Source organism: Schistocerca nitens, chromosome 5 (genome assembly GCF_023898315.1).
Source record: "Schistocerca nitens isolate TAMUIC-IGC-003100 chromosome 5, iqSchNite1.1, whole genome shotgun sequence".
Lineage (NCBI taxonomy): Eukaryota > Metazoa > Arthropoda > Insecta > Orthoptera > Acrididae > Schistocerca > Schistocerca nitens.
The window spans coordinates 523,271,368-523,286,241 of NC_064618.1; positions in this window are offsets into that span (position 1 = coordinate 523,271,368).

Consider the following 14,874-nt stretch of genomic DNA (forward strand, 5'->3'; position numbering starts at 1 on the left):
TTTCTGAAATAAATGAGTGAGAAAAATACTTTCAAAGAGTCCTGAGAAGCAAAGTGAATCATTATTTGCTCCTGCTCAAAAAGGTGCTCTGCCAATGGGAAAACTGACGTTTTACTTTTAAGAGTACAAATAATCTAGATATCCAGAATATTCATCTGATATGGGACACCTTGAATTCTGTTTATTTCCATAGTAAATGTAATTGGTTTATGGTAGCCACAGCATTAAAGAGTGTGTCACGTTCGCTTCCACTCCTATAAAATATTCACACTGCTGGTTTCGGCAGGAGGTTGCCATCTTCAGGTGTGGTACATCCACTAAAGAGGTTCATATATAATATTTAACAAATGTAGTTAGATACTCTGAATACACGAAGTCAAGTAAAAATTTCGGAGAATGTTTATCACATCGTCGCGTGATCAGTTCTTTGACTGGTCTGATGCTGCCCGCCACGAATTCCTCTCCTGTGCCAACCTCTCCATCTCAGAGTAGCACTTGCAACCCACGTCCTCAATTATTTGTTGTTTATATTCCAATCTCTGTCTTCCTCTATACTTCCTCCAGTACCATGGAAGTTATTCCCTGATGTCTTAACACATATCCTATCCTACTATCTCTTTTTCTTATCCGTGTTTCCTATATGCTTGTTTCCTCGCTGATTCTGCTGAGAACCTCCTCTTGTCTTACTGTATCAGTCCATCTCATTTTCAACAGTATTGTGTAGCACCAAGTCTCAATTTTTTTTTATTCTCTTATGGTCCGTTCTTCCCACCACCTATGACTTACTACCATGCAAAACTGTGCTCCAAAGTAAGTACACACACAGAAATTTCTTCCACAAATTAAGGCTTTTGTTTGATACTTGTAGACTTCTTTTGGCAAGGAACGCCCATTTTTCCCGTGCTGGTCTAATTTTTATGTTCTTTTTTTTCGTCCGTCGTGGATTATTTTGTTTCCAACTTAGTAGAATTTCATAACTTCGTCTACTTCGTGATCACGAATTTTGAGATTAAGTCTCTCACTGTTCTAATTTATGCTGCATGCCATTACTTTCGTCGTTCTTCGGTTCACTCTCAATCCATTTCCTGTACTCATAAGACGGCTATCGGCCTTGGTGATCTAACTGTAAATTGCGTGCCTATAAACCAAGAGCTGACAGGATCGAAGTCATGATAGATCATGGATTTTTCAGTCTGCATTCACCTCCCAGAGCTGTGAAGAGTCGCCATAAACGACACTTGGTTGGGATTCCACTTTAAACTGTAACCGCTTTCGCCAACTGGATAACTGGCGTAGATTAGGGACACGCAAGTCGCCGAAAGACTTACACCAGGCCACTGAATCACACGGATTTTTTATTAGACTGTTCATTCCATTCAACAGATCCCGTAATTCTTTCACCTTCAGTGAGGATAGCAATGTCACCAGCGAATCTCATCATTCATAGCCTTTCACTTTTTTTATCCCCCTAGCTTCTTACCAGATTCATTACTTATATAGACAAAACTGCTGCATTCTTGAGCTCCTGGTTCTCGATGTACGTTCCCCGGTTCTCGGTTGACGCTGTGGATCAGAAATTTTCTAAGTCCGAAAAGTGGGTATCCCGGACGTGTGATGTAGAAAACCCAGCAGCACGCGTCTTATTTGGCTCGTAATGTTTGTAAACACGGAGAGATAAGCGGTTGCGTAACGACCAAGGTCAACGCTCGCTCACGCAGAGTATCTCACATGTGGCTGATACAATAGGTTAATTAATTATTTTAATTTGTTTGATATTTATTTTTGGTACGGATAAGGGAACGAACGAGGGCTACGGTTACCCAGCCATTACCACGCTGCAGGGTGTCGCTGTTGCTAAGAGTAAAGTTAAGAACTCCACCACAAAAGACTGATGGACCATGCAGGACGACTTGTGCACCTACATAGTTTTCAGTATTAATAGCAATATTGTCTATTGCTTTATAAACTGTAAGGCGCGTACGCCTTCTTCTCCTGTAATATCGTGGCATCTTCTGTGTGAGCGGTCCAATGCTGTTGCTTTCTAACTCGTTTGTGATCTCACTCATTATTATAGAAATTAAATAAAATCTTTCCTTTCCCTTATCCTTACCAAAAAGAAATATCAAACAAATTAAAATAATTAATTAACCTATTGCATCAGCCACATGTGAGATACTCTGTGTGAGCGAGCGTTGATCTTGGTCGTTATGCAACCGCTTATCTCTCCGTGTTTACAAACACGAATCCCCTTTCACATTTTTTATCCCCATTTTGAAACTTTCTTTTATTTTCGTGGGACAAATACCAAAACTCAAACAGAATTTTTGCCAACTGCCACCTTGGCTAACAACGAGACCCAGAATAACTTGAGGCAGTAAAGTACAAGATAGACTTCATTCCTGCGGTTGTTTTAATCAAATTTTTAATTAAATTTTAAGTGATTGCCACAATTATCTGGCTGTATTAGCAGATTAGTTTAAGCAGCTCTCTGGGCTCGTCAGTGTTTTCCCTGAGTATGACCTCAAGGACCATATATGAAAGGAATTTACTGTATTTAATGTAGAGAAAATGCAGCTTGATGGCCCTGGAGCAGATGTGACTGTGGCATATCTCTGCTATTCCACATGTGATATGACTCCTAGATGCCCTTACATCTGTTCGTGAATGTACCCATCTGCTGGATACGAGGGCACAAGAGAAATGAGGCAAATGAAACAATGACTTCATTTTTCTAGTGTGCTTCATGGTATTTACCAATTTACACAAAGGCTTTTACGTGGTCTATTGCAAACGCCTACTCAAGTGATTCAGCTGCCCCTACCACTGGATTGTATGCAACCTGCAACGCCTTAGAAACCAGGTGCTAGATTACCATATTCTCTCGGTTCATACGTGCAGACTCTTAGTGACACAGAAAAAGAGAACATGATCTTTTTCCATGAAATTTAATGTAGCTAAATTTCGTTCTGGGATGCGTTTTCGCTGGAGGTCATGGTTTTCGAGAAATTAAAAAAAAACGCATTTGAATATCACTTTTGTACATTTTTGCTGAATAATTCGAAAACTACAGCCTCTGGTGGAAACGCATCCCAGTATGAAACTTAACTACATTAAATTTCTTACAAAAGGTCTGATCTTTTTTCTGTATCACTAATAGTTTACGCATATGGAGTGAGAGAACATGAAAATCTTGCACTTGGTATTTAAAAGGTTTGCTGGTAGCATAAAACCCAGCAGTAAGGGTAGCTGAATCACCCGGCAGATTATGTAAAAGCCTTTGATCGTGTAAATAGGCAACTATGATGAAGCATAGTAGAATAATGAGGTTATCTTCAACAGATCTTAATGAAACTTCCTGGCAGATTACAACTGTGTGCCGGACCGAGACTCGAACTCGGGACCTTTGCCTTTCGCGGGCAAGTGCTCTACCAACTGAGCAAAGGTCCCGAGTTCGAGTCTCGGTCCGGCACACAGTTTTAATCTGCCAGGAAGTTTCATAAGTTGCACCTGCTGGGCAAAGAATACAGTAGGGAAATCTGAACCAGTAATACGAAGGTAAAGGCATTTAAAGGGATTGAACCTGTCAGATCAAAAATTGTTATCTGTAGCAGAATAGCTGAACAGAATGTGTTAATTATTTAGAGAACCAAATAAATTACCAGCATAATTGAGACATATTGTAAGAGTGGATGTACGTATGTATACAGGCTATAACTAATCCCCTTTACTGATATTTACAGCTGGCCGGAGTGGCCGGCGGGTTCTAGGCGCTACAGTCTGGAGCCGAGCAACCGCTACGGTCGCAGGTTCGAATCCTGCCTCGGGCATGGATGTGTGTGATGTCCTTAGGTTAGTTAGGTTTAATTAGTTCTAAGGTCTAGGCGATTGATGACCTCATAAGTTAAGTCGCATAGTGCTCAGAGCCATTTGAACTGATATTTACACGTTCAGATCTCTCACATTTTCGGCGCCACGGGCTAGGGTATTACGTAGGGCTAAGTCATTTATCCATCACCTGATGTCCCACGCTCTCTACAGGTTTCTTTACATGCCACATGTTGTCCTCGACTTACGTGGGCCCTGTAGAATACGAGAAAGACTTCACGGCACGGGTTATGGCTGCGTCGGATGCTGGACGATCAGCGATTGGTCAGTATGGTACAGAAATACCGTATTTATCTTGACGTCGGTCGGCTTCACACCGAGCCCTACTTCTAACTGGGCCAGACGGTAAGCAGCATGAGTCAGAGAGCAATGGGCCTTATTTTTCGTGTAGTGTTGAAACCGAACGTTTCCAGATATGAGTTTCTATGCTAATCTTAATCATATTCGCCCCCACTACAACTCCTCAAAGTCTGTAAACGGAATTTAGCTACACCCAACGTGTGTATGTATGTATGTTCTACGGCTCCTCGGGAACAACTGCATCGATTTCAACCAAATTTGGTACATATATCACTTACTGTCTGAAAAGAACCACTGCGAGGGTAAGAACCACGTACTTCTCAAAAGGATTCGGATGCAGATGAAAAAGAATCGTAACTCACGACGCTGAATAGATAGACTAAGTTCGTCCAATATTTGACAACGAAAGCACTTGCACAGACTTCACACGTAATTTCAAACTTTTACGAGACTACTTCTCCTGACACCCCTTCTCTCTCTCTCTCTCTCTCTCCCCCGCACACACACACACACAAAATGGTGAAAGCCTTCAGTCCATAATTCAGTCAGGATTTTAATGGCACATTATTTTAAATATGGGCGAAGATGACAGTTTAACATTCATTCTTTATAAGAAGATATGAGTGGATAAGTAAATAAGAGAGACAATGAGAGGCACAGTAATAGCAATTTGAAGCGAAATTTAATTTATGTACTGTTAGTTTTAGCTGCTTAACTACATTCATCTTTTAGCAATGGTGCCAGTAACCCCTGTTCAGCGCACTAAATACACACACACACACACACACACACACACACACAGACACATAACCAATCAACACATGTATGTAGCGTTCTAGGATTAACAAACAATCAGTATCGGTGTGCTGCGTTGTAGGTTAAATGACAAAAATTCTCTCAGTACGTCACGTGAACCACGTGGAAAAGTGGGTCATCTGTTGGTGGAAAATCGATCGACAGCGATGACGTAATGAGGGCGCCAAGTCGTTGGTAGGCTCCTCGACCCAATTTGCTCTACCCCTCCCCCCCCCCCCCCCCCTCCAATCGCTCCCCACCCCGTGCGAACCTGTAGGTCCCGGGGGACGCAGGCTTCCATTAGGCGGGACAAGGTGGCTAACCGAATTGCCCTGTGCCGCCCTTGGCTTGCGCACCCGCTGTCGCCGTGTTGGCGGCGCTATGATGAACTACTGTACATGCCGACTGTCTCCGCACTTACCACCGGCAGATTTACCCTCCGCGTGGGGCCTCTGCCTGTACAGAAGGCATTACCGCAGCTGCCGAGTAAGCTCTGTTAATCAGCTGCATTCATACCAGAGGGTCGAGGCAAGTTCTACCGACCAACATTCCGAATTCGGAGTTACCGTGTGGATGTTTTCTGGCTGCTTTGATTGGAGCAGTCCGAGGCACAACAGCAACAAATCCTAAATCAGACTGAAAGTCTTTGCAGGAGCATGCAAGTATTTAAAAGGGCTGTGTGGTTGCTTAAAAGTAGTTGCTGGTTGTCTGTGAATTTGCATATTAACTACCACGACGCGTTTCGGGTTCAACCTATCATCTGATGACCTATAATAAACTGACAAAAGTAACAGATGTCATGTGACACATTTTACAGAAACGCATATTTCTTGTAAAAGTCAGATGCAAACGAACAATATTCAAGAACAAAACGCTTTTTCATACAGATGTACATATTGTTTCAGATACAAATACATCAGACTTTGACTTGTTCTGTTGTGAAATTGAAACTGTAAACTTTCGTTTGTGAAGTTTTAACTTTATCTAATGTTGTACGTATTTGCACTCGGTCGGATGAGCAACGACCCAAGAACTTTTATTTCGTAATAAAAATGAAAATTTATTTTTGTGCTAAGTTACGTAACCAATTTATACTGCAACATGCTTCATTCGGTCATATATCGACAGTTTTCCATATGCATGCAAACAAAAAGCCTTGTAAAGATTTTATACGCTGGTTTTATGATAATATGTCACTTGAACGTTTCTATATTTTCAACATTTCGCGGCCCTGTCAGCAACTGCATGAACATTAATCTTAATCTTAATAACCAACAGCCTCAGTTGCACCGTTTACCTAGAATTTTCCTAGGTTTCAGTCGGGATAACCCAACCTTCTTCAGAATAACGGTAACTACTGTTTGTCCGTAGGGGACATCGTCAAGCTAAAACTACAAGTCCATAAATTATCGCCAGACTGTAAAAACTTACCTGAAACTGCCTCGGCCCCACTTCGCGACCGTGAGTTCCAGTAGAGCACTCGTGGCTGCCGCATCACGGTCGCGAAGTGGGGCCGAGGCAGTTTCAGGTAAGGTTTTACAGTCTGGCGATAATTTATGGACTTGTAGTTTTAGCTTGACGATGTCCACTACGGACAAACAGTAGTTACTGTTATTCTGAAGAAGGATGGGTTATCCGGACTGAAACCTAGGTAAATTCTAGGTAAACCGTGCAACTGACGCTGCTGGTTATTAAAAATTAAAACTGAATTTTTGTAAGTAAGACCGGATTTTTGTCCGTATGTGAGCAAGCAAATTTCAAATGTTTCATATATTGACACCCACTTTCGGTAACAGTTTCTTAAAAACTGAAGTGTAATGCTTACACTGGCTTAGAATCTGTATGGCACTGTTCAAACGTGCATCGACACGGATACGCCTGCTGGCGAAGCCGAGCTCTCCTCCAAGCACAGTTAGGGTCGAGTTGTGGAACTATTGGTGCTACCTGTCATTCTGCGGATTAGCGATGAGAGTATTTGACGTCTACAACAAAGTATCATGTGTTTGTAGCTAAAACGGCAAGTATTTCTGCATGAAAAAGCGTTTTGTTCTTGAATTTTTTTTTTTAGAACTGACTTATAAGAAAATTGCGTTTCTGTAAAACGTGCACACTAACATCTGTTATAATCGGTCACCAGATGATGGGTTAAACCAGAAACACGTCATGACAGTCAATAAACAAATTCAGACAAAATTAGCGACTGTTTTTAAGCAACCATATAGCCCTTTAAAACTTTTTCCAGTAATTATACAAAAGCGACAGACTAAGTTCCCCCATCCCATTCTTTCCCATTAATATTGTAAGCAGCAAAACGTTATGAATATCTCATCTTGATCTGTGTGTAAGTATTCTCGTATATTGTCTATTTTCACAAAGATGAGGTAACGGTTGTTAGACATTACTGATGTCTTGAATTACTGGATTCAACCGTACGGTGTTGTTCTTCTTGTCGAACTACACTGCTGGCCACCGTAAATGCAACACCCTGAAGGAAGCATCCGAATCAAGTGAAATTTACACCATGGGTTTGCAGCGATGAGATATGCAACCGATTAGAATTTCAGCGCAGACGCACATCACGCGCGCCTGTGGCGCCACCTCATAGCGCCATTTAAGGCCTGGCGATTTCGACGAGTGTACGTTCGGCACGTGTGTTTACCTTGTGGTTGTTTCACAAGACGATCAGTTATGCCTCGTAGACAACAGCGAACATCTTTTGATCAAGTATCCGAGTTCGACAGAGGAAGGATAGGCTTACCGAGATTGTGGATTATCATACAGAGAAATCGCTAGTCGTGTTGGACGAAACCAAACAACTGTAATGCGGATATGTGACCGTTGGAGGCAGGAGGTTACGACGGACCGACGTGGTCGATCGCATTCACCTCGGTGCACCACTGCACGTGCTGATAGGCAAATTGTGCGCATGGCAGTGACGGATCGCTCAGTGACATCCCGAACCATAGCACTGCACATTGCGTCTGTAACGCATCATCCAGTGTCTGCGCGTACCATTCGACGCCGTTTACAGCAGAGTGGTCTGTCCGCAAGACGTCCATTGCTTCGTCTACCATTGACGCAGAACCACAGACGTCTCCGTCGCCAATGGTGTGATGACAGACGGATGTGGACGGCAGAATGGAATGACGTTGTCTTTACTGACGAGGCACGCTTCTGTCTGCAGCACCACGATGGTCGGATTCGAGTGTGGAGACACCGTGGAGAGAGGATTCTGGACAGCTGCATTATGCACCGCCACACTGGTCTTGCACCGGGTATTATGGTATGGGGCGGTATTGGATATTACTCTCGCACGCCTCTAGTACGCATTGCCGGTACTTTAAATAGCCGGCGCTACATATCCGAGGTGCTGGAGCCAGTTGTCCTTCCTTACCTTCAGGGCTCGGCCACAGCAATATTTCAACAGGATAATGCGCGACCACACGTGGCACGCATTGTCCAAAGGTTCTTCGTCAATAACCAGATTGAATTGCTTCCCTGGCCGGCTCGCTCTCCGGATCTTTCGCCGATAGAAAACATGTGGTCCATGGTTGCTCAACGAGTGACCCAGATTACATCCCCAGCTGCCACACCAGATGATCTTTGGCAACGTGTGGAAGCTGCTTGGGTTGCTGTACCCCAGGAACACATCCAACGTCTCTTTGACTCAATGCCGAGACGTGTGGCAGCGGTGATCTCCAACAATGGCGGCTACTCTGGCTACTGATTCTGGCAGGAACCACATGTCACAGACGTCTGTAAACGTAATCATTTGATACTTGGTCAACATGTTATCTACAAAATAAATCTTGTTGTGTTATCTCTTGTCTTTCTTGGTGTTGCATTTACGGTGGCCAGCAGTGTATGTGCTTCGAGAGAACAGGTTCCCATCGACAGGTTCAGTGAAACTGAACTACATTAAGGCTTTCCCCCCCACTAAAATACATTCGAAATCATGTCATTGACAGCTCTTACACTGACCCTCAAAAGTTATCCTGTTTACACATTAAAGTATAGGACAATGCAACGAAACTAAATAAACAGTCTTTCCCCACTAAAACACATCTAACATATTGTCTCTGTCAACTGTTCCACGGCAGAAGAACCTCAATGATTCGTGGGACAGGACAATACAGTATTTGATGTAATACGGTGCATCCATACTTGTGTTTCCTTTGATCTGAAGTTGACCGATGTTGAAACGCGTAATAGTAACGACTGATAAATACGTATTTACGATCTAGACAGTTCTGTGTGGAACTGCCACTTATGATAGCCGAACCGGTTCAAGAAGTTTCGTTCTGTTGAATTATTATGACGAACTCGTCATACCTTTTCAACATGCTCCAAATTTCAGACTTTTTCAAATGTAAGGAGCGCATTGGTTTACTTCTGATCCTTGCGCTCTGTCTCCAATTTTAAATTAAAGTCCCCTGGCACGTTATTCTGTCTATGTGAGGGAAAATTTTAGGAAATACGGTAGCGATTTAATAAGGTTTACATTAATAGACTGATTCACGAAAATATTTACTGCGTATAATTTATTATCGCTACGTCACACAAGTCATTCGGCCGTAGATACAGCACCAGTGCGAAACCGGGACGGATCTTTAGTATGTACTACATCTGTATTACTATAAAAAAGACAAGTTGTAGTTTAACATTGTTACCAAAAATCAAGGGAAGGTCTTGACCAATTTACTTCATATTCTTAAACGATACTCTAATAAACGTTCGGAAAGACGCAGGCTACATATTTTCAATACATAAGGTATATAAATGTGTATATAATACGTAAGGAAGAAATGCTCGAGAAGTTCTGGACCGATTTAGTTCACATTTTTATGCGATATTCTAATATACTTTCAGATGGACTTGGGAGACACATTTCTTCAATGTATGTGGTATATATATATAACGCATAAAGCGAAAACGTTGTTAGTAGAAACTGCAAAAAATCCTTGACCGATTTACTTCCAATTTTTACACGACACTCTCAAGAACGTTCGGACGTATATGGGATACATATGTCTTTAATATATAAAGCACATAAATATGCATGTAATACATAACGGGGAAATATTATTAGTACTAATATCGAGTAGTTCTTAACCGATTCATTTCCTGTTCTTTACACGATACTCTAAAACACCTTCATAAGGACATAGGCTACGTAGTTTTATATATCTATGGTGAATAAATATTAGTGTAATACATAAAGGGATCACGTAGTTACCAGAAAGATCGAAAAATTCTTGACATTTTTATTTTAAAATTTTACACTATACTGACATTGTGACGGAATAGGCTGTAAATGTTTTTAAATATCAGTGTATAGGTATTCTCTTAAAACCGATCGAGAGAGAGAAAATGCTGTGCTATGAAAATGTGTGATTTCGTTTTCTTTTTCGTAGTCTGTTTTAACATAGATATCGGGACAATTACATCATTAGACAAACTGGTTTCTTCGAAATATACTCTGTCTCCTTGAATATAATATTAAATGAAAATTGTATACAAAACAGTGTGCAGTTTTGTTTTTTCGTCGCCGGCAGTTTTAAGAGGAAAAGAGGAATGTTGCATTTATGGATTATAAACTTATGATTATAATAATAGTATCGAATGTGAATCATCCGAAACTTTGCAATGCTGCTCGATCACACATTAAAACTGTGAGAAATACTGCCGCTGAAGCTACTATCCCCACAGCCCCATCAGCTGGAAAGGTCTCTCCTGTTCCCTTTTTATTCATGATACCAGCCGATTTCCCCATTCATTTTAAGTGACTTCATTTTCCAATCGAGGTTTCTTTTGCAATAACAATAAAAATGCTGAAGATGGGAAGAGGAGAGAGATGAACAAAAAGTAGAGGGGTAGAAAATGGATAGAGAGAGGGGTAGGGAGGAGATGGATAGGTAGAGAGGTAAGGAGGAGATGGAAAGAGATTAGAGGGGAGGAGGAGATGGACAGTGAGAGGAGGAGTGGGAGGAGATGGAGAAAGAGAGGGAGAAGGAGTACAGGAGGAGCTGGAAAAAAGAGGGAGAGGAGGAAGCGTGCAGAGAGATGGGATAAGGAAATTAGGACTTATATACAATTACCATACAGCATCTTTAGCAACTGCGAAGCATTACCAGGTTCGCAAGTACACAAAAAAAAACATAAAATAAAAATAAAAAAGAAAAAAAAAGAAATAGAACTGAGAAATGTAACATTAATGCGTAATAAACTGTCATTTGCCCTCACATGCTTTTACCGAAACCCATCTCAAGTAAGGAATTTTAGAGATGAATTTAAAGTTTTTAGTTCCAACATCATGCAGTGATTTTTCGTAGTAGCACAATTGTCTTCATCGACTCCTTCCTCTAAACAGCGCATTCCAAGTAACGATATCTAGATCAGTGATTGATTTAATATGTTCGAGTAGTTTGTTCTGAGTTATAGTATCTTCCAGTCACAAGCAAACCTATTTTGAAGTTTGTTTCTTTTCTTTTTATTCCCTTGAGTCATCACTTTTCAGCCTTCCTTGACGTGGCCCGCCACGAATTCCTCTTCTGTGCCAACCTTTTCAAGTCAGAGCATCAATTACAGTCTACGCCCACAATTATTTGCTAGATGGAATTCCAATATCTGTCTTCTGCTGCATCTTTTAACTTCTACAGCTTCCTCTAGTACCATAGAAATTACTTCCTGACGAGTTTAAGAGATGTCCTATCATTCTGTACCTTCTTATTGTCAGTATTGTCCGTATATTCCTTTCCTTGTCGAGTCTGCAGACAGCCCCCTCATTCGCTACCGTACCAGTTCACCTAATTTTTGACATTCTTCTGTAGAACACACCTCAGATGCTTCGATTCTCTTCTTTTCCGGTTTTCCCACAGTCCATGTCTCTCCACCATTCAATGTTGTGTTCCAAACGTCAATTTCTTCCTGAAATTAAGAACAATGTTTGATACTGGCGGAGTTCTCTTGGTCACTACGTTCGTATGAAACATTCGAAGACAGCGTGACTCCCGAAACATTCTTATCGTTCAGCTTATGGCATGATAGTTATTCTGTTACACAACACATTTGTCAAGGCAACCTTTCGTGTTATTACGCTTTAATACTGCCGGACAGAAGAGGTCTAAGTAAGGTGTAAATGAAAGAGAGGAGTCTGAATGCGTTTATTTTATTTTATTTTTCCTTCTTCCGCCTGACTAGTCTTGAGACGACCTTCGGAGGCTGCCTGAGCCGAAGAGTCGGCTGCATTAGGAGGATTGCGCCGTGCCTTTGTAGGAGGAGGGGAGGACAGGCCTCTCGCAGGGAGGCTGAACTTAATGATGCACGGCGAAACGAGCGCGCGAGCTCCGGTATTGGAAAGAAGCGAAAGGGAAAATGAGAAGGCTGAAACTCGAAGCAGCAGAAGAGATAAGGAAGCGGCGCTCGGCGTAATGGAATGGCTTATATCCGCCACCGGCAGCGCGACGACATTAAGAAGTCGCAGACATTAGCGGCTCTGGGAAACTGCTGGCTCCGCGCTATGTCTCTCCAACGGGCCAAAGCGGCAGTCCGCCCGTGACGTGTTGCCAGCTCTCTGCAGCTAATATCCTCTGTACCACCCCTTCCTCTCCCTCCAACCCCTAACTCGGGCCCCTGTCTCTGCGGGGAACGTGTTAGCGGTGAGGCACCGGCAAAGAAAACATTCAGAGTCGCTACTCGTCTGCTACGATATACACAGCCTGACAAAAAAGATATGAAACTCCCGAAACGGGAAGAGGAAACGAAATGAAACTTCACACGATTGAAAGAAGGTGTGACGTTAATTTGGTGATTACAAAATAGATTTACAAAGAACTTCGCGGGACCCAATTGTGGGAATAACCTTGCATCCTGTCTGGTCTGGTTGCATGAACTGATTGGGTTGGGAAGACAGTCATGAACCCGTCGTATCCGCTACTGAGGCAAACTGGACGGCAACTGTTGTAGCTAGTGCTCGATACTCTGGATACTGGTACAGAGCTGACGTCTGAGCTGGCCTCACAGATGTTCTGTCGGGAAGAGATCCGGGCATCTTTCTGTCCACGGGAGTACTTCGGCATCACGCATAGTGTCATGCGTGGAAGAACATTGCCCTGTTGAAAAATGGCACCACAATACTGTTGCATGACAGGTAACATATGAGGACGCAGGCTATCCCTAACATATCGTTGTACCATCAGATTTATCTCAGTCATAACCAGCCTTTAACCTGAAGCCATAGCCAATGGATCCCCACACTATGATGGCAGGTATAAATGGCTCTGAGCACTATGGGTTGGTTGGTTGGTTGGTTGGTTTGGGGAAGGAGACCAGACAGCGAGGTCATCGGTCTCATCGGATTAGGGAAGGATGGGGAAGGAAGTCGGCCGTGCCCTTTGAAAGGAACCATCCCGGCATTTGCCTGGAGCGATTTAGGGAAATCACCGAAAACCGAAATCAGGATGGCCGGACGCGGGATTGAACCGTCGTCCTCCCGAATGCGAGTGAGCACTATGGGACTTAACATCTGAGGTCATCAGTCTCCTAGAACTTAGAACTACTTAAACATAACTAACCTAAGGATATCACACACATCCATGCCCGAGGCAGGATTCGAACCTGCGAGCGTAGTGATGGCGCGGTTCCAGTCTGAAGCGCCTAGAACCGCTCGGTCACAATGGCCGGCCGATGATGGCAGGACAAACATCGCTATGCCTCTCCAAACCATTGGAACAACGAGACTCTCTCCAGGTCGCCTCCATACTCAGCAACGATGTTGTGTGGAGTGGTGCAGAATCACGATTCACGACTAGTCACAATGCGACACTATTAATCAGCAGTCCATTCTTCGCGGTCACAGCACCACTCCGAACACGTCCGTTTGTGGTGTTAACGGCAGCCTAAGCCTGGGGCGGTATTTCCCTAGTCTAGTTGATGATAGTCTCCGGCAAATAGTGCGAGGTGACACAGAATGTCGCAGGGACTACATTACTTCTTCTCGTGTGGTGGGTGGACTTCTGAAGTAGTTGTGGTACGCTTGAAGCACAATAAGGCGATCCTCCACTGTAATGGCCAGACGTGGTCGACTGGAAACTTAACGACGAGAATGCCTACCCACATCTTTCCACGCAATCCAACATCGGACCATCCCCTGATCCGAATGCCCCATAGAACTCGGTACTGCGTTACTCGACCAGGTGGACAAATAGAGACTTTCAAAATGGTTCAAATGGCTCTGAGCACTATGGGACTCAACTACTGTGGTCATCAGTCCCCTAGAACTTAGAACTACTTAAACCTAACTAACCTAAGGACATCACACACATCCATGCCCGAGGCAGGATTCGAACCTGCGACCGTAGCAGTCGCACGGCTCCGGACTGCGCGCCTAGAACCGCGAGACCACCGCGGCCGGCAAATAGAGACTTTCAGTGAAGCCTCTTTCACACTCTGCCATGTGCTGATAACGTTGCCTCATACCAGTACATGACTGTGTAAATCACAATGATTCCTAGTCTAATGCCGCTGGCAACCCTTATATAATCTACCAGATCCAGTGAAAGTACTACCAACTAAGGCACTTTGATAGCTGTTATGATGAGGACGAACGAGTCGTCGCCAGTGTTGACTGGTGGCCGCTGCTAAATAGAAACATGTAAATCACAGCAGGTTTGTCAGTAACGTCGATAAGGTGCTGGCTGCATGGTCTGGATCTGCAACGACTAAAAGTAATATACACTCCTGGAAATTGAAATAAGAACACCGTGAATTCATTGTCCCAGGAAGGGGAAACTTTATTGACACATTCCTGGGGTCAGATACATCACATCATTACACTGACAGAACCACAGGCACATAGACACAGGCAACAGAGCATGCACAATGTCGGCACTAGTA